The following is a 19153-nucleotide window of genomic DNA, read 5'->3' as shown; positions in this document are numbered from 1 at the left end:
GGATGTGAGCTGCATTTTTGATGTAAAGGTGTTGCTGTGCTTCCTAACAGGAAGTACGTGACTTTGACCTTGCCTTCTGCCCTGTGTTGTATGCCTTCCCCCCCTCCCCCACCACCACCAACACCACCACACCACTGCTGGTGATTTCACTGTGGCTGTTGGGGAGATGGCCTTTGCTGGGCTTTCCAGTGTAGAATTGTATTTCCTTTGCAATTGCTCCATTAACGGGAGCCTCTCAGGCTGTGGGTTTCGTATCCCACTGCTTTGTCACCGTTGTTTTTTACCGTCTCGTAGTGATTCTTGTTTGTTGGAGACAAATCATACCTGTGCTAAGTAGCTGAGGTTGGCCCTGGATTCCCAGTTCTCCTGCCCCCGCCTCACAAATGCCGAAATGGCAGGAGTGAGCTCCATCCTTTGAAGGCTGTCCTAGTCTCCCGTGCCTGTTATCTGTCAGTCTAGTATTCCTCAGAGAGTTAGGGAAGCATCTTTTGTGGTTTCACTAGATAACCCAGGCTAGCCTGGGACTCAAACTCTTCCTGTCTCAGCCTTGCCAATTCGGGGCATACAGACACACACTGCACGCCTGGCTTCTATTAGTCTTTTAAGAATGTTTTATTGGAGCTGGAGAGTGGCTCAGTGGTAAAGAGCATGCGCTGCCCTTCCAGAGGGCATCCCACACCTCTGGCCTCTGTAGGCAATGTGTTCTCACTTGTGCAAAGCCCCGTCCACTACATACATAGCCAAAACCAAAAATTATAAAAATAAACCGTAAAGAGCAAGATTCATAACTCTGCAGAGTCATAAGGGGTTGTTTGGGGAAAAAAACAAAAATGGTTTATTACTTGCATTTTTTATGTGTGTGCCTGAATGTGTGAACATTGGTGGGAACTCTCTCAGTTCTCTCCTACTGTGTGGGTTCTGGTGTTGAACTCTGGTGTTGGCCATCAGGCTTGGCAGCGAGCACCTTTACCCCCTGCCGTCTCAGTAATCCTCCTAAAGTATTTGATTGCTTTAATAATTGGCTTATCAGCCAGGTGGTGGTAGTGCACGCCTTTAATCCCAGCACTTGGGAGGTACAGGCAGACAGATCTCTGTGAGTTCAAGGCCAGCCTGATCTACATAGTAAGGTTTTTTTTTAAAGCCAATAAAAGATAACAACTGGCTTATTTATAAGTTTGCTTCATTATTCCTTCTCCCCTTTGTGGTCTATTTCTTTGTATGTTTTGTAACTGTTAAATTTCATTACAGATATGGGTATGAGCAAGCCAGGTGAGAAGACTTTCCTCTGAAAATTCGTACAGGTCAAGTGGGGCTATGTAATGTCCAGTCAAAGTCACCTGGCCTCTTCTCCAGGAGCTCTGGGCCTCTTCAAGCTCTGTCTGAATTGTAAACTCCATTTATTTATCTGTTTATATGTCTGTCTACATATTTGTTTAAGAGGTTGAATATCTTTTATCAGAAATGTGTAATACTAGGTGTATTTCAGTTTTTTGGTTTTTAAATCTTATTTTTTATTATTGTGTATATTTATGTGTGTTTCAAGTCTGTGGGTGTGTGATGTCCCAGCATGTGTGGAGATCAGAGGACGATTTCCATGGTGGATTCCAAGGATTGATCTCAGATTAGAGATACTGTGTCTCTCTGTGTCTGTCTTTCTAGTTCTGCCTCTGATCACCTAGAGTATCTGCCCACCTGCCTGCACTTCATCTCGCTGGGATCTCAGATACTCAAGCCTTTGTTGCCTTGGCAGCGCCCTCGTGCCTTAAAATAGTGTTGTTTTCCAGTTGTTTTCAGCAGCATTGTTGGGTCTAAAAAGATACTCACCTTACACAAGGAAACCCTTCAAGGAACTTTTGTTCTCATTGAGGGGGGGCCAGAGAGAGGGAGAGGGGAGGAGGGGAGGGGAGAGAAGGGGAGAGGAGAGAAGAGAAAGAAAAGACAGATACACACTGACTGAGACACTCATGTGATCCACGGCAGCCTTAAACTGCTCCTCTCACTTCTCCCTCTGAATGATTCGTTAGAGGCATCGGTGTTGTTTTGGTTTGAATTTCTCTTGAGATAAATTCCTTTTGGGGGTTGTTTCCTTTTGTTTTTCTAGTTTTTCCTTTTCTTTTTGGGATAGGGTCTTACTTACTCTATATTTTAGGCTAGCCTGGAACTTGCTGTTGTAGCCCAGGCTAGACTTGAACATGACATCTCTGTGCCTCTGCATCCCAAGTGTTGGGATTGTATGAGTTAGCCACCATGCCAGCCATTTGATTGTTGAGATAGCGCGCTATAGCCCAGCTTTCTGTAAACTGCTAATTTTTCTGCTTAGCCTTACCAGTGTTGGGATTACAGACATGCCTCACCAGAGCTGATTCAAGCCATTTTTATTTCAACATTTTTGCTTGTTAGTTTTTTTATGTATTTTCCCTTCCCTTGATTAATTTTTTTTTCAAAGATTGGGTCTCACTATGTACATTCAGTTGGCCTAGAATTCTCTGTGTAGCCCGGACTGGCTTGAAACTTGTAATCCACCTGCCTCAGCCTTCTGAGTATAAGGATGTTAGGTAGGTATGTCCACCACACAGCCAGCTTTGTTACAGGACGAGGATTCTTGTTGATTTGAAGTTGAGGGGCTTTGCTCTGGGTCTGGGATGTAGCAGTCCTTTTGTCCAGATTTATGTCAGCTGTGCTTGTAATGACTTTTGCAGACATATTTTATTTATATTTGACATTAAAAATTTCAATATTAGAGAGAGAGAAAGAGAGGGTGTGTGTATCAGTGTCGTGTGCGTGCACATGTACGTGTGTTACAGTATACCTGTGAAGGTCAGTGGGTTGCTTTATGGAGTCGGTTCTTTCTTCCCACCTTGACATTGGGCTCCACTTGCCAAGCTTGCACAGCAAGCCTGCTGAGACATCCTGCCCGTCTTCTTACTGGACAAGGGTTTTTTTGTGTGTGTGATTTGAGTTTTGTTCATAGTCTTCAGTAACTCCAGTTATTTTGGTCACTAGAGTATAAAGGCTCAACTTTATTTTTTTCAGTTAATATAGTGTGCTATCACAGCAGAGGAAGAGAAACGTTTCTTGTAAAGAGCCAGACAGAGTGCACTGGGCTTTGGGTTCTGTCCATGAGGGAACTACCCAGTGCCTCTCAGACAGCAGAATGGTTGAGAAGGACACGAGTTTGGGTGTCTTTTGCTTCTCACGTGTCACAAAATGATCCTGTTTTCCCCTCCTCTATTTAAACACTGTAAGAGCTGTTCTTAGCTAGAACACCACCTCAAATGGACAAATGGCTGGGCATGGAGTTGCATGCCTTTAATCCCAGCAGACGGAGGCAGCTCTAACCTGGTCTTCAGACAGTTCCAGGTTAGCCAGTGAGACTCAGCCTCAAAACAAAACAACCCAAAAAACCAAAATAGACAACGGGCTGAGGTTGGCCCTAGACTTGCACTAAGACTTTATCATGTGCCAGCTGTCCGTAGTGTCCTGAGTGTCCTCAGTGGCCTGTTCAGTGTCACTCTCTTAGATGTGCATTGTGTTAGAATTAAGCCATCCTGTTGTCTTTCCTCTCCTCTCCTCTCCTCTCCTCTCCTCTCCTCTCCTCTCCTCTCCCTCTCCCTCTCCCTCTCCCTCTCCCTCTCCCTCTCCCTCTCCCTCTCCCTCTCCCTCTCCCTCTCCCTCTCCCTCTCCCTCTCCCTCTCCCTCTCCTTTCCATAATAGTAGCTTACTTCAGACGTACCAGAAGGAGGGTATCAGATCTCATTATGAGTAGTTGTGAACCACCATGTGGTTGCTGGGATTTGAACTCAGGACCTCTGGAAGAGCAGTCAGTGCTCTTACCCACTGAGCCATCTAGCCAGCCTCCCCTGTTGTCTTTTTAGTCACTCAGAATTCACCTAGAGCTTCAAGTCTATTACTTTACATAATGATTTATAAAATTAGCTTGCTCAGCTAAAAGGAAAATATAAAATGTTGATATTTCAAACATTGGGATTGCATTAACCTTACAGATTAACTTAGGACAAAAGACATGTTTATAGTGTTGACACTTTCTTTTTTTCCTATTTACTTATTTACTTAATTTACACCCTGATCGCTGCCCTTCCTCCTGGTTCCCCTTTCACACAGTCTCTCGCACCTCCCCTTCTCCTCTGACAGGGTGGAGGCCTCTCCTAGGTGTCCCCCAACCCTGGTACATCAGGTTTCTGCAGGGCTAGGCACATCATCTCCCACTGAGACCAGATAAGGCAGGCAACTTAAGGGAACAAATTTCACAGGTAAGCAGCAGCTTTAGGGACAGTCCTTGCTCTACTTGTTGGAGGACCCACATGAAGACCGAGTTGTACATCTGCTACATATGTGTGTAGAGGTCTAAGTCTAACCCATGTGTGCTATTTGGTTGGTGGTTCAGACTCTGACAGCCCCAAGGGTCCAGGTTAGCTGACTCTGTTGGTTTTCCTGTGGAGTTCCTGTCCCCTTCAGGGCCCTCAATCCTTCCCCTTACTCTTCCATAAGAGCCTCTGAGCACTGCCCGATGTTTGGCTGTGGGTATCTGCATCTGTTTCAGTCAGATGCTGGGTGAAGCCTCTCAGAGGACAGTTATGCTGTGCTCCTGTCTGCAAGCATAACAGAGCATCATTAATAGTGTCAGGGATTGGTGCTTGCTCATGGATTGGGTCCGAAGCTGGGGCCAGTTATTGGCTGGCCTTTCTCTCAGTCTCTGCTCCATCTTTGTCCCTGCATTTCTTGTAGACAGGACAAATTTTGGGTCTAAAGTTTTGTGGGTGGCTTGGTGTCTTTATCTCTCCACTTGGACTCCTGCCTGGCTACAGGAGAGGGCCTCTTCAGATTCCATATTCCTATGGCTATGAATCTTAGCTAAAGTCACTCCCATAGACTCCTGGGAGCCTCCCTCATCCCAGGTCTCTGGCATGTCCTAGAGATGGCCCCCTCACTTACCCACCTCTACCAGCTGCAGATTTCTGTTCATTCTCCTAGCCCACTGGCCCTCTCTCCTGTCTCTACCCACATTCCCTTCTCTCACCTACCCCCGTTCCCTCCCTCCATCTTTCTTTTAGGAGGTGGGAGAGACTTATTTTATAAGATTCAAGCATCCCTGCTTGGGCCTTCCTTCTTCTTTAGCTTCTTTGAGTCTGTGGAATGTATCCTGGGTATCCTGTACTTTATGACTAATATCCACTTATCAGTGAGTAAATACTATGTATGTCCTTTTGGGTCTGGGTTACCTCACTCAGGATAATATTTTCTAATTCCATCCATTTGCCTGCAAAATTCATGATGTCTTGTTTTTATATTGACACTTCTTGTAGGAGAAAAAGCCAGTATTTCCATGTAGCTTTTAGTTTGCTCCACATCTTTACACACATCCTGCACATGTGTTCATTCTGTTTCTCTAACTTTGTATGCTGGGCTCGTGCTCAGCCCTGCCAGTGTGCTACCCTCAGGTCAGCCCACGCCAGTCTCTGGGCCTCTCAAGAGGCTAAGGCCTCTTCTCATTGCTCTGCGGCTTCTCTCCTCACGGGTTATATCAGCCCCAAACCAGCTCCACACAAATGACACAGAAGTGTGTGGACACACTTGTTCTGCTCTGTGTAGACAGCACACTTGTACATCTTTTTCATAAACCACTGTGCCAACTTCAGAGAGCGACACTAGCCCATCTGCTCACGCTCAGTCACATCAAGGAAGTTTCATGTTCATTTTATTAAGAGTTTTCATTAAGAGTGGATATCGAATTATATCAAATGCCCTTCACTTGCGGAAATAATCATATCATTGTTGTCTTTTAATCTCTTAATATAATAAAATATTATAATAGGCGGTAGTGGGTCATCATTGTATTATTAGCATGAATTCTAGTGGATCGTGGTGTTTAATGTACTAGATCCATGTGCTTCTGTTCTGTGTGCATTCAGACAAGTCTGGCTTTCTGTTTTCTGTTTGTACTTTTGGCCATCGTCGTTTCAGGAAGGTTTGGAGACCCTGGAGTAGGGCATGGAGCTCTAGTTCATCAGAACGAGAGAGAGAGAGAGAGAGAGAGAGAGAGAGAGAGAGAGAGAGAGAGAGAGAGAGATTAAATACTGAACACTGCTAATAGTGTGAAGTTCTAATTTTAAGTATTAAGAAAACAGGACAGTATTCTTAGTAAACCCGTGAATACCACGTATAATAAACATTTCCACATGAACCATGTAGTATGTGAAAATTGCACTCTTTCCTTGTAGTATACTGGCTGTAGCTGGGAGCTAGGACTGCAGAGCTCTACCCTAATCCCCACTCAGTCCTCAGACTTGTTGCCTGTTTTGTGGGGTTCTCCTTGGTGCCCAAAGATGCCAGAGGGCTCACAGATTCCTTGCTGCCATTCCAGGAAGGGAATGGTGCTTCCTGGCTGTAGTCTGTGTGCTCTCTAGAGCCGTGGCTTCTTCTCTGCAGCTGCCCGTAGCTCCCAGTGCTCCCCAGTGCTCCCCAGTGCTCCTCCTGCTTTCCCTGCTTCATGGCTGCTTCTTGGTTCTTATCTTTGGGTTGGTGGGATGGATCCTTCTGCAGCTTCCTGAGGTGTGTGGGATGCAAACTTAGGAAGTGAGTCTAGCTACATCTCCAGTTTTGTTTGGCTGGGTTTAAAATTCTAGATTGGGATTTTTTTTTTTTTAAATTAAAAATTTGCCTGGCAGTGGTGGTGCACACCTTTAATTCCAGCACTTGGGAGGCAGAGGCAGGTGGATTTCTGAGTTTGAGGCCAGCCTGGTCTACAGAGTGAGTTCCAGGACAGCCAGGGCTACAGAGAAACCCTGCCTCGAAAAACCAAAAAATAAAAAAAATAAAAAAAGATTTTGAAGGGACAAGCCATTGGCCCAACAGGCAGTTCTGCTCTCTGCTGTTGGGATGTCCCAGGCCACTTTGACTTGGGTCCCTTCCTATGTGAACTGTTTATTTTCTCCCAAGCCTTCGTTTCTTATCTCTGGGGAGTGTCCTGTGATTCTGTAAGTCTCGAATCTCCAGTGCTGGGCTCCTTCATGCTGTGCATCCCCATCCGTGGGCCCTGCATTTGCAGTTACCGCCCTTCAGTCTGGTGGTGTGGTCTGACGTGACGTCCTTAGTAGTGTTCTGTGTTGTTTTCCTAGAACCCTTGTTAGCTGGATGAGAGCTGTCTTAGGTTAATCCTCAAAAAGTTTAAAAAACATTTCCTTATTTTTCATCTTTTCGGTTCCACATTATATGTTTCTCCCCAAAGTTTATCTTGTATTAATTTCATCTTCCAAATTTCACCCTGAACATGTGTCTACTCTCAGATATCTCATTACTGAGAGTTCTTCTTTTTCCCGAATACCCGTTTGTTCCAGCATTCTGTTCTTATTTCATGAATGCATCTTCTCTATTTATTTATGTGTTTGGTTGGTTGGTTGGGTTTTTGTTGCTGCTGCTGTTTATTGTTTTGTTGTTTGAGACAGAGTCTCTGTGTAGCCCTGGCTGTCCTGGAACTCGCTATGTAGAATAGGCTGGCCTCAAACTCACAGAGATCTGTCTGCCTGTGTCTGCCTTCTGAGTAAACCTTCTTTCTGAGTGCTGGAGATAAAGATGTGCGTTATTACACCTGGCTTTCCTTTCTTTTATCCTCTGAGCTTGTGTCTCAGTCACTATTCTACTGTCATGAGGAGATACCATGACCAAGGCTACCCTTATAAAGGAAAGCATTTAATTGGGGGCTTGCTTACAGTTTCAGAGTCTTAGTCGATTATTGTCATATGGGAGCATGACAGCATGCAGGCTCCTGGAGCAGTAGCTGAGAGCTACATCCTGATCATAGCAGGGAGAGACTCTGGGCTAGGCATTGCCTTGTGAAACCTCAGTGCCCACTCCCAGTGACACAGGTCCTCCATCAAGGTCACACCTCCTAATCCTTCTAATCTCTTAAAAATCATGCTACGCCCTGGTGACTAAGCATTCACTCCATGATGACTAAGCAGTCAAATATATGAGCCTATGGGAACCATTTTTATTCGAAACACCAGGGTGTGTTGTTGCATGAAATTTTCTATTTCTCTGATATTCTTTATTTCTGTTTTGTTTTAAAATGTGTTTTGGGGGGCTGTTTTATTTTTTAAGATTTTTTTATTTGTTATGTGTAAGTACACTGTAGTTGTCTTCAGACACCCCAGAAGAGGGCATCAGATCCCATTATGGATGGTTGTGAGTCACCATGTGGTTGCTGGGATTTGAACTCAGGACCTCTGGAAGAGCAGTCGGTGTTCTTAACCATCTCTCTGGCCCTCATTTTTCATTCTTAAGATTTCCATCAAATGTCTTATGATCTTCCGCAATGGTCGAAACTCTGTGCCAAGTGTGACAGCACATTCCTGTAATCCCAGCAGGAGGATCCGAAGTTCAAGCTCATCCTGGGCTAGTGAGCTTGAGGTCTGCTGTATGTGAGAGACTGTCTCACATAGAGACAAACAAAGCAAACAAGCAGAAGGCCGACTTAGGAAACTGCTCATTAGATTCCTTGAGCACAAAATGATAGCAGATTATCTGTGCAGTGGTGCCTCTCTGTGCAGCACTTGACTTGGTAAGTTCTCAGTGACCCAGTGACAGAGACTAGGTTAGCAGCATCTTTCAGCATGCTGACACTAGTCCTCAATAATCCCTTCGTGGAAGAAAATACGTGCCTTGACCCTTACCTTTTGCCATACTCCAAAGAGGAAAATAAATTTGTAAAGCTTCTAGAAAAACACAGGACTATCCCAGTAACGTGGGGGTATTTATTATGGAGATTTCTTAATTAGCTCAGCAAATCCACTGATCATAAAAGGAAAAGTGCCATATCAAATACAAACTCTCATTCATGGGAAAGCAACACCAAGAAAGCACAGGGAAAGCCACAAGCTAGACTGAGATGCTTATCGGACTGAGGGCTTGCATCTGGACTCGTTGGAGAACTACCACAGATCAGCCAAAGTCTGGCAACTCCATTTTCAAAGGTGTGCAAAGACAGGTTTTGTGTTAAAGAGCATTTGCAGATGGTAATAAGTATATAGAAAGGTGCCCAGGGCTGCAGAGATGGCTCAGAGGTTACGAGCACTGACTGTTCTTCCAGAGGTCCTGAGTTCAATTCCCAGCAACTACATGGTGGCTCACAGCCATCTATAATGAGATCTGATGCCCTCTTCTGGTGTGCAGGCATACATGCATACAAAACACCATATACATATTAAGTAAATAAATCTTTAAGAAAGAAAGAGAGAGGGGGGAAGAGAGAGAGAGAGAGAGGTTCCCAACTTTGCTTCCCATGCGGTAATGTACTTAAAGCACCGCAGCTCATTGTCACACACTAGTCAGAATGTCCTAAATGCAAAGGCTGAGGACACTTAAGTGTTGGCAAGCATGCGGAGCAGCTCTGAGCTTCGCGTGTTGCTGAGGGCTAGGATGCTTGGAAATCTGTCACTTTCTGCCAGTTATGTGCTTGTTCTGTGACTTTGCAGTCCCACCACTAGATGTAAACCCAAGAGAAATGAATTTGTCTCCCCATGAACAAGATGTAAAAGAACCTTTGTTTAAAAGGCCCAAAGCTGGAGAGCAATGCCTGTCAGCAGAGGACCTTCTAATTTATGGCACAGACACATGGGGAATTATACAGCACGGGAAGGGAATAAATTACTGATTGACCAAAGTCCACGCTTGAAGCCTGAGGACTCCCACCAGAAGGACTGTGCAGGTAGCTCAGTTGGTAGGGTGCTTGTCTAGTGCTTGGGAAGGCTTAGGTCCAGGCTCCAGCCCCATGTTTAAACAGGCCTGTTTATACAAGACCCTTTCTCAAAAGAAGAGGAGGAAGAGGGTGGTGACGAGTGGGTGATGATGATGATGGTGATGGTGATGATGGTGGTGGTGGTGATGATGATGGTGGAGTAGCTCCTTGCTTCTGTGATGTTGGAGAACAGGCACCGTTGGTGTGGATGCCTGGGTGGCAGGGTGGTGCAGCAGCATCAGGACCACCAAGCCTCGGGATCTGAGGCTGATCCCTGAATGCACTTGATGGTGGAAGGAGAACTGACCTCCATACTTGTCAAGTGCACCCACACGCACGCCAGTAGGTACGCACACAGGCATGCAGTGAGTGTTTACAAAAGTCAAGAAAAACTGACGATCAGATTAACAGTGGATAACCTGGAAACTTGCAGAGTGCAGAGGACAGCATATGGCAAGCTGGAAAATGCTCCGTGTTTTAGTTCGGGTTTCTAATGCTGTGATAAAACACCATGGCCAAAAAGGAGGAAAGGGGTTTCCTTCAGTTAGACTCCATCATTGAAGGAAGTCAGTGCAGGAACCTGAAGTCGGGAACTGACACCGAGGCCATGAACAAGTGCTGCTGGCCGGCTCGCTCCTCGTGGGTTTCTCAGTCTGCTTTCTTACCACTTAGGACCACCCTCCCGGGGTTAGAACAATCACAGTGGGTTGGGCCCTCCCCTGTCAAACATTAATCAGAAAATACCCTATAGATTTGTTTACAGGTCAGTCTGATGGAGGCACTTTCTCAGTTGAGGCTCCTCCTTCCAGGTAGCTCTAGCTTGTGTCACGTTGACTGAAACTCAGGATTTTTGTTTTTGTTGTTTTAGATTTATTTTATGTTATGTTTATGGGTGTTCTGCCTGCCTGCATCTATATGTGTCATGTATATGAGTGGTATGTATGGAGGTCAGAAAAAGGCTCTCAATCCACTGGAACTGTAGGAATAGCTATGAGCCACCATGGGTGCTACAAACTGAACCTGGATACTTCAAAAGAGCAACAGCCTCTGGTAACTCAATATTTAAAGGTGTGTAAAACACATGTGTTTGAATTTGTACAAATTCTCCAAGCAGTTGCATAAGATTGGTATGCTTTGCACATTTAAGTATGAATATCATTTCTTAAAACAACAACAACAACAAAAACCAAGCTAACATTACTAGATTAAGATAAAGTAGAAAGTAGGACTTTTGTTTTGTTTTGTTTTTGAGTCAGGGTCTTACTATGTAGCTTGGGCTAGGCAAGAATTTGCTATTTAGACCAGGCTGGCTTTCAAACTCAAGAAATCCACTTGCTTCTGTCTCTTGAGTACTGGAATTAAGAATTTAGAAAATTTTTAAAATTCAGCCGGGCACACGCCTTTAATCCCAACACTTGGGAGGCAGAGACAGGTGTATTTCTAAGTTCCAGCACAGCCAGGGCTACACAGAGAAACTCTGTCTTGAAAAAAACCAAAAACCAAAAAACAAAATTCATTCAGAGTTAACAGGTGACCAAATGAGCAAAGGTCAGGGAAGAAAAGAAACAACCCGGCAGATGCACACACAGCACAGATACACACGCACATGTGCACACACGTGCACAGTACACTCAAACACCAGTTAAGACCCAGTAAAACAAAGAAAAAAAGAGGACGGTTTTGTGAATAAACAAGACACACACCTAATGAGAAACCTGAACAAAAGAAGAGAGAATGGGGAGCGGTGATATAGAGCAGCAGAAGGAGGTGTGGCCTCACTAACAGGTGATATAGAGCAGCAGAAGGAGGTGTGGCCTCACTAACAGGTGATATAGAGCAGCAGAAGGAGGCGTGGCCTTATTGGCACAGGCAGGCAAGAAGTGCAAGCTAACAAATATTTGAAAGAGTGAAAAGTTGGGCCAGGAGAGGTGGCTCAGTAGTTAAGAGCATGTGCTGCTCTTCCGGAAGACCTGAGTTTGGTTCCCAGGATCCGCATCAGGCGACTCACCACCTCCACTGGCCACTCCAGCTCCAGACAACGTAACATTGACTTCTGTGGGCAGCCACACTCACAAGCACACACCATGTGCAGACAAATGCACTGATGCACATAATGAAAAGTAAGTTTAAATTTCCAAGAGTGAAAAGTCTGTTTAGAAAGTTTAGCCCACCTACAAGATAATAGTCATCATGAAACTGCATGCATTTACAGTATCATATCAGGTCTGTGAAGCCGTAGGTAGCTGTTTGAAACACAAGAGCATAAAGCCACAGGATTGGCGATATTAACAAACTGCAAGATTTAATAAACCAACAGGCAAAAGAGTTCATGGGAAATAATTAGATAACAAAGAACACACTTGTTTTTGTATTAATAAATAGAATTTGGTACACAGAGAACAGACTGTTTAGTTGTTCAGCACTGTTGGTTCACTTATAAGACATTATGTCATTTGTTCACCAAGAAAAATGTCCCAAGCCCAAGAGGCAGAAATCATATTATCCTCCTTCTCCACGAGGCGGTAGAATGAACTTACAACCAGAAACTCTGTGAGAGCCTCATAGAATTCAAACACAGTGCCTTTTCTTTACCGTGTTAGGATTTTTCTCATGTTTGGCTTCTTGAGATGATTTATTTATTTTCATCCGTGTTTTTATTAAGAGGAACTAGAAAAGAAAGGTAAGGAGCACTGCCTGCTGTAGTCCCTCGGAAGAGATGCCTGAGATGAGGAAGTGGTGACTCAGGCTCAAAACTCCACACACATAGCCATAGTTTCCCAAACAGGGCTTACCAGTTCCCTCTCAGGGTGGCCACTCAGATCGCCTTCATTTCCGTATATTCAGTACCACAGCTAGACTTTTCTTTTCTTTTCTTTTTTTTTTTTTTTTTTTAAGTCAGGGGTCTCATGCTGCCCAGGCTGGCCTAAAACTGACTGTGTAGTTGAAGCTGTCCTTGAACTCCTGATGCTGCTGTCCTGTCTTTACCTCCCGATTCTTATATCACACCTGCACATCATTCCACACCCAGTAGAAATGCTTGCTCGTTCCTCCCCCTGGTCATGATTGTGAAAACATTAGTTGTGCTTGCACAGGTATGTCCTAGTTTGTTTTTTGTTCTGGTAATAAAACACTGACCAAGGGCTGGAGAGATGGCTCAGCGCTTAAGGATACCAGCTGCTCTTCCAGAGGGCCAGGGTTCAGCAACCAAGTGGAGGCCCACAACTCTCTGTTAACTCTAGTTCCAAGGACTCTGATGCCCTATCTAGTTTCCACTGGAATTCACATGGTATGCACACATACATGCAAGCAGAACACTCATGCATAAAATTTAAAACAACAACAAACACAGGCCAAGAGCAACTTGAGGAGGAAAGAATTTATTACAGAATCTCACAGGTTACAATATTCTCATCAAGGGATGTTAGGGCCCTTGGCTTCCTCAGCTACCTTCTTTATACTGCCTAAGCCTACCTGTCTAGGGAATGGCACCACCCACAGTGGGCTGGGCCCTCCTATGTCAATTAGCAATTGAAATGCTTTATAGGCCTGCCCACAAGTCAATCAAGACCACTGCTCCATTGACCTCTTCCCAGATGGGTCGGAGGATACCATGTGAGTCAGTTCTCCTACTCTGAAAGTGCCAGGCATCAAACGCAGGTCGTCGGGCTTGATGGCAAACACCTCTACCCACTGAGCGCCTCCGTCTCTTTACCTTGACCTTGCTGGTTGATTTTTACGTGCCCTTTCTATGTTACAAATATTAATTCTTTGTCATGCTTGTAAACATTTCCTCCTTTTCCTTGCCTTTTGCATTGCTTAATAAATAAAATTATTATACAATCATTTCTATAATTTTTCTGATATTCCTTTTTTCTATTAAGAGGTTCCTTCTCTATAATTTTTTAATAGTCATAATAATAATTACAGTTACGGCTAACACTTACTAAGCCTGATGAGATGTTGGGCAATGAGCACAGCCCCCTTTTGAGTTGAGGATTTTTACTTTTATTTTGATTTGGTTTTTAATCTTCTCGCAATTGAGAAAGAAACTAAGAGTGATTCGTTTGTCTGTGAACATGGAGCTGGTGATGAGTATTCTCCAGGGTTTCTTTTAGCTCTTTTTTTTTTTTGTCTGTCTGTCTGTTTGTTTGTGTATTTAACACGCACAGTTTACTCCACGCCCCCCCCCATCCTCCGGCTGTTCCACATCCCATATCCCGCCTTATCCCGCCTCCATGGGGATGTCCCCACCCCCCTTATTTTAGCTTTTATATTTAACTTCTTGAGCTACAGTCTGTGAAGTTGCATAGGTGACTCTGACTCTCCTCTCAGACATTGTCAAGCATGTCCTTCAATGAATAAATCATTGTTTGTCATCCTTCTCATATCTTCTTTTATATTAAAATTTAATGTACAACCAAGGTCTCTTTCAGAGATGTCCATTCGGTTCTTATTGACCTGTGCACTCTTACATGGGAGCCACTGTGTTTTAATTGTGGTGTCTTCATGATGAAATTTAATATGTATGAACCAGGAATCCCCCATCACTCTCTTAAAGATTCATTCAGCATGCTGGTTTCCAGTGCTGATGGAGAAGCTAGTGTCAGAATAATATTCCCAACCATGAAACGCTCGAGATTTGGAAAGAAAGTATTTTTAAAAGATTGAAGGTACTAAAAAACCACCAAAGGTAAGTATACATTTGAATAGGTTTGATTCATGAAGGCAGAAGACTGTCTAAGAAGCCACTTTCGGGGGACTTCTTGAAGCATTCCCTCCACCATCTGAGTGAGAAGACAGAACTCAAGCAGAAAGCTGAGTTATTCATCTGAACTGGGGATAAGCTTTAAGTCTGACGCGGGACTGGGGCTTGAACGGAGAGTCAAATGTGAGAGCTGTGAAGGTGACAGCCCACAGTCTTGCCCGGTGGCCTGCCTGTGCATCTTGGAAGCACCACCAAGCCCAGTAGGGACCTTAGGGATAGCCACTCTTGGAGAGGCAGAATTCAGGGTCTGGGCATTGTCAAGGCCACAGAGGTGGGCTCTTAAACCCCAAAAGGGACACTCCTGAGTTAGCCAACTTGAAAGAGAAGCCAGGATCTCATCAGCTTTCCTTCATTCAAAATTAGAATCTACTGGAAGGGAACAGAATCCCGTGATCTTTGCCAAAGCAGAAAGCTTTTTGATATTAGCATACCTAGGACTAACGAGAGCTTTGAAAGATGTTAAAGAATTTACATCAAAGTGAATGAAAGGATGAGTCTGACCGGGTTGGGGCCCAGTGAGATAGGGGCTCATTGCTAGGGGTTCATTGCCAGGGGCTCATTGCTAGGCTTGACCCCGAGACCCACATGGTGGAAGGAGAAAATCAACTGTGCAAGTTGTTTCTGACCTCTACGTGTGGTCCCAACACATTAACATAGACATAAAATAGATTCACATTGAAAAGAAAATTCATCTCTGTCTAGTGCCATCCTCCTTGAAACTTGTGCCCCAGGAGAGGAAATGGCAGAAGACGCAAATTTACAGGCTGAAGCATAAGAGAAGGATGAGGCCGAGGTCGAAGTAAACCAGCCTGTGCCCCGACCAAGCCTGGGGGAGCAGAAGGAAAGGATGCCTCGGGCTGGGACGCTGGTACAAGTTGTTGGACTGTGTGCTGTGTCTGTGCAGGTCTCAGTGGACCTGGAAAACCATCTCACCAAGATCACCCAGGAAGCCGACTGCCTCCCTACAACCAAGACAGTCCCACTCTCTCTGCCTTGGACCGTTGGCATTCTGGACTGGTTGGTTCTGTTCTCACTTGTGTCCAAGTGTAAGTTATATACAATAAACCATCTTTCTCACTGTCTCAGATGAAGACAAAGGAAAAGGAAAAAAAAAAAAGGAAACCAACTGGGTGAGTTTGGCAGCAGATTGGACACACAGAAGAAAGGATCTGTGATTCTGAAAACAGGCAGTAGAGAACACCACAGAGAAAGTACACAGAGGGAAGATAGATTGGGAATGTAGGACTAGATATTGCCCAAAGTCATGTTGACTGTCAGGGTAATTTCAGTCCCCCAAACGGAAGAGGAGTGGGGCAGAAAAAGTTACGTGAAGTTGTGATTAAAAACAAAACCACATGAAGAGAAGTCCAGGAAGTGTGGCGGGACATGACAGGACCACATGTGTGCTTAGAACTTTTAGTTACTTTCTGTGCCTGAGTGTGGCAGTCAAAAGACAGCTCATGAAAGTCAGTTCTTTTCTCCTACCATATGGGTGCTGGCAAGGAACTCATGTCATAAGGTTTGGTGGGAAGCACCCTTACCATCACCAGCCTGCTATCACCATTTTGAGGATACTTACTACTCAATGTCTGCCTTGGTTTCTGATTTTTGAGTCAACCATAGTTCTGGTCATTGTTCCCTTTGTCTTTATTATTCATGTATGTATGTATGTATGCATGTGTATATATGTGTGTGCATGTATATATGCATGTATGCATACATGCATTATGTATGTATATAGTTTAGGGGTGCTGAGGCACAGTGTTTGCACAAACAAGGCGCATGCTCTACCACTAAGCCATACCTCCAGTCCTAACAAGCAGAGCGGCACATCCTGGCAAGACATTGAGACTGCTGAGCCGAGCTGCATGTTCTAGGAGGAGCAGAGTGAGTGAAGAACCCCAAATCTTTGCCTTACTGAGCTTGCATCCCAATGGCAAGGAGGAAGCGAGCCGCAGCGAGCACAGTAAAGTTCAGAGTCAGTGTGGGCAGAGTAAGGGCACTAGACTTCTCAGGAATGATCAGGAAAGGCCCTGTAAAGTGACATTTTGAGAGACACTTGAAGAAATGAGGAAGCAAACCTCATGCATTTTTAGAGAGAAAGAATTCTATGAAAAGGGAAGGACTGGTGCCCGAGGAAGAAGTCGTATGGAGTGAATTCCAGGAACAGGAAAGCGTGCTGTACGGACAGGGTAGGCAGTGGTTCGAGGCAGGCTCGCTGTGCTTTAGGAGGATTGCTCCCTCTGAGGAGTTTGGACTTGTTCTGAAGACTTTGGGAATCATCAGTTTTACACAGATGGGTGATGCTTTAGTAGGCTCAACCTGACGGCCATGTCAAGAATAGACCGTTGCTGGTGCACGCCATTAATCCCAGTGCTTGGGAGGCAGAGGAAGGCAGATCTCTGAGTTTGAGGCCAGCCTTATCTACAGAGTGAGACCTTGTCTTTAAAGATTAATAATAGTAATAATAACAATACTACCCCCACCAGGAAGACAATAATTGTCATTGCAGAGATGATCTGATGTTCACTAAAATAGAATGGAAAAAAACCAAACCAAACCAACCAAACAGCAGAAACACGCCCCACCCAAGCTATTTAATAACTAGGAAAGAGAAGATAGCAACTATATCAAGAAACCCATTGCAAGCTACCATAAAAAACAATAGACAAAATCACACCAAAAAGAAGACAGAGAAAGTGGAAATAAACTAGGTCAACAGGAAAACAAATCATAAGGTATAAATAGACGCCCTCAAGAATCAATGTTTATTATATTAAATGCATTATTATTAAGTTAATTATATAAAATGATTATATTACATGTAAATGAATAAAATACTGTATTACAAGCCAACTCTGTGGTTGGGAGTAAAAATGCTTGCTTTCCAAGTATGGTAACCTGAGTGTGGCTCCGCGTGATAGAAGAGAGAACTGGCTAGTAGTCCCCTGACCTCCACAGGCCGTCCCCATTAAATAAAGAAGTGTTAAAAACAAATTTGTCAGGAAGTTAAAAACTAACTCTCCTCCATTCAGTGCTGCTTATATCAGATACAATGCTTTGCTTTTTGTTTTGCTTTTTGAGATAGTGTTTCTGTGTGTAGCCTTGGCTGTCTTGGGACTCACTCTGTAGACCAGGCTGGACTTGAATGCACATAGATCCACCTTACATCTGCCTCCCTAGTGCTGGAATTAAAGGTGTGCATCACCCTGACAGATTTTTTTGGGTTTTTTTGTTTGTTTGTTTGTTTGTTTTGGTTTGGTTTTTTGGTTTTTTGAGACAGGGTTTCTCTGTGTAGCCCTGGCTGTCCTGGAACTCACTTTGTAGACCAGGCTGGCCTCAAACTCAGAAATCCACCTGCCTCTGCCTCCCAAGTGCTGGGATTAAAGGCATGCGCCACCACGCCTGGCCCCTGACAGAATTTTTTAACTTTTAAAATACCTTTGGATTTGAGACAGTGTTTCATTCTATATTCCAGGCTTAACCGAAACTTACTATGTACCTTAAAATCACAGCAATCCTCAGCCTCCCAGGTGCTGCAATCACAGGTGTGGACCCCCACACCTGCATCAGTCACATCTTTTATGTAACAGCACATAAGGATTAAACATAAAGTATTGGAAGGAGATGACACCATGCAGACTCCACAAGGAATCTAATACTGGTGTCAGATGGTGGACTTAAAAGCGAAACCAAAGGAAGAAAGCAGAGAAACATGAGAAGGTGGGCATTCACTTGAACTGTGTCTAGATCTAACAGCATGGGTTCAGGATGCATACGTGGGAGTGAGAGGAACGGAGGAAAAGCCTGAACTGCCCTCGTCAGGGGCTGGTGTTAAATGCCACCTTCCAGCCAGTCAGGATTCTAATGGCACACTTGACAAACTGATGGGATCAATACAGAGCAATGGTACCTGGTACCGACAGGGAAGCTCCTACCAAGAGGTGTCCAGCCCCTGCTTGGAGTTCCTGGGGAATTGCTGCACATGTGTGAGTTGCCACCAAGGGCTCATTTGTGGTCTTCTTTGTAAGAGGAAATGTTCAGTAGGAGACAAGTTGCATTGATCATGGTGCCTCCACCTAACAGATTGTTCAGAGTGGCGGTGCTCCGCAGATGTGCTCTGAGAACATAGTAATTCATTTTATTTAAGATTTACTATTTCAAGTTATGTGTATGTGTGGTTGTCTCTGTGTGTTTATGCAAATGAATGTGTGTGAGTGCATGTGCCCATGGAAGCTAAAGGTTTCAGATCACCTTGGAGCTAGGAACTGAACTCAGGTCCTCTGCAGCAGCAGTATCTGCTCTTAACTGCTGAGCCATCTCTCTAACCCCATAGTAACTAATTTTAATTACAATAGCAAGACATAAAATTGTATATACCATGTTGTCATATATGTATACATGCATGTTGTGAGCATAATGGGTAAATACACATGCTTTTTACATAAAAGCTAGTACCTGTGATTTTTTGTTTTTTTAATGATGTAACAATGTGAGCAGTTGTCAGGAAAAGGAATCCCACATTTCTCTGCAAGCCTCCGGTATTGTTAGAATTTTGTACCATGAGAGTTAAAAACAATTATAAAAAGTTCCTTAGAAGGACACTAAGTAAATCCCATATAGTCACATCTTCT

General features: G+C 44.2%; 1 protein-coding gene and 1 long non-coding RNA gene across 2 annotated transcripts in view; both read left to right on the top strand.

The window, feature by feature from the left end:
- Positions 1-19153, top strand: part of Pex14 (peroxisomal biogenesis factor 14) — a 139309-nt gene that overhangs the window by 85623 nt on the left and 34533 nt on the right. The window lies entirely within an intron of this gene.
- Positions 3677-17205, top strand: Gm42351. The gene is made up of 2 exons (XR_881580.3): positions 3677-11562; positions 11604-17205. It is a non-coding gene; the product is annotated as a predicted gene, 42351 (long non-coding RNA).

The sequence above is a fragment of the Mus musculus genome, chromosome 4 (genome assembly GCF_000001635.26).
Source record: "Mus musculus strain C57BL/6J chromosome 4, GRCm38.p6 C57BL/6J".
Taxonomy (NCBI): Eukaryota; Metazoa; Chordata; class Mammalia; order Rodentia; family Muridae; genus Mus; species Mus musculus.
This window is presented reverse-complemented; position numbering and strand designations above follow the sequence as displayed.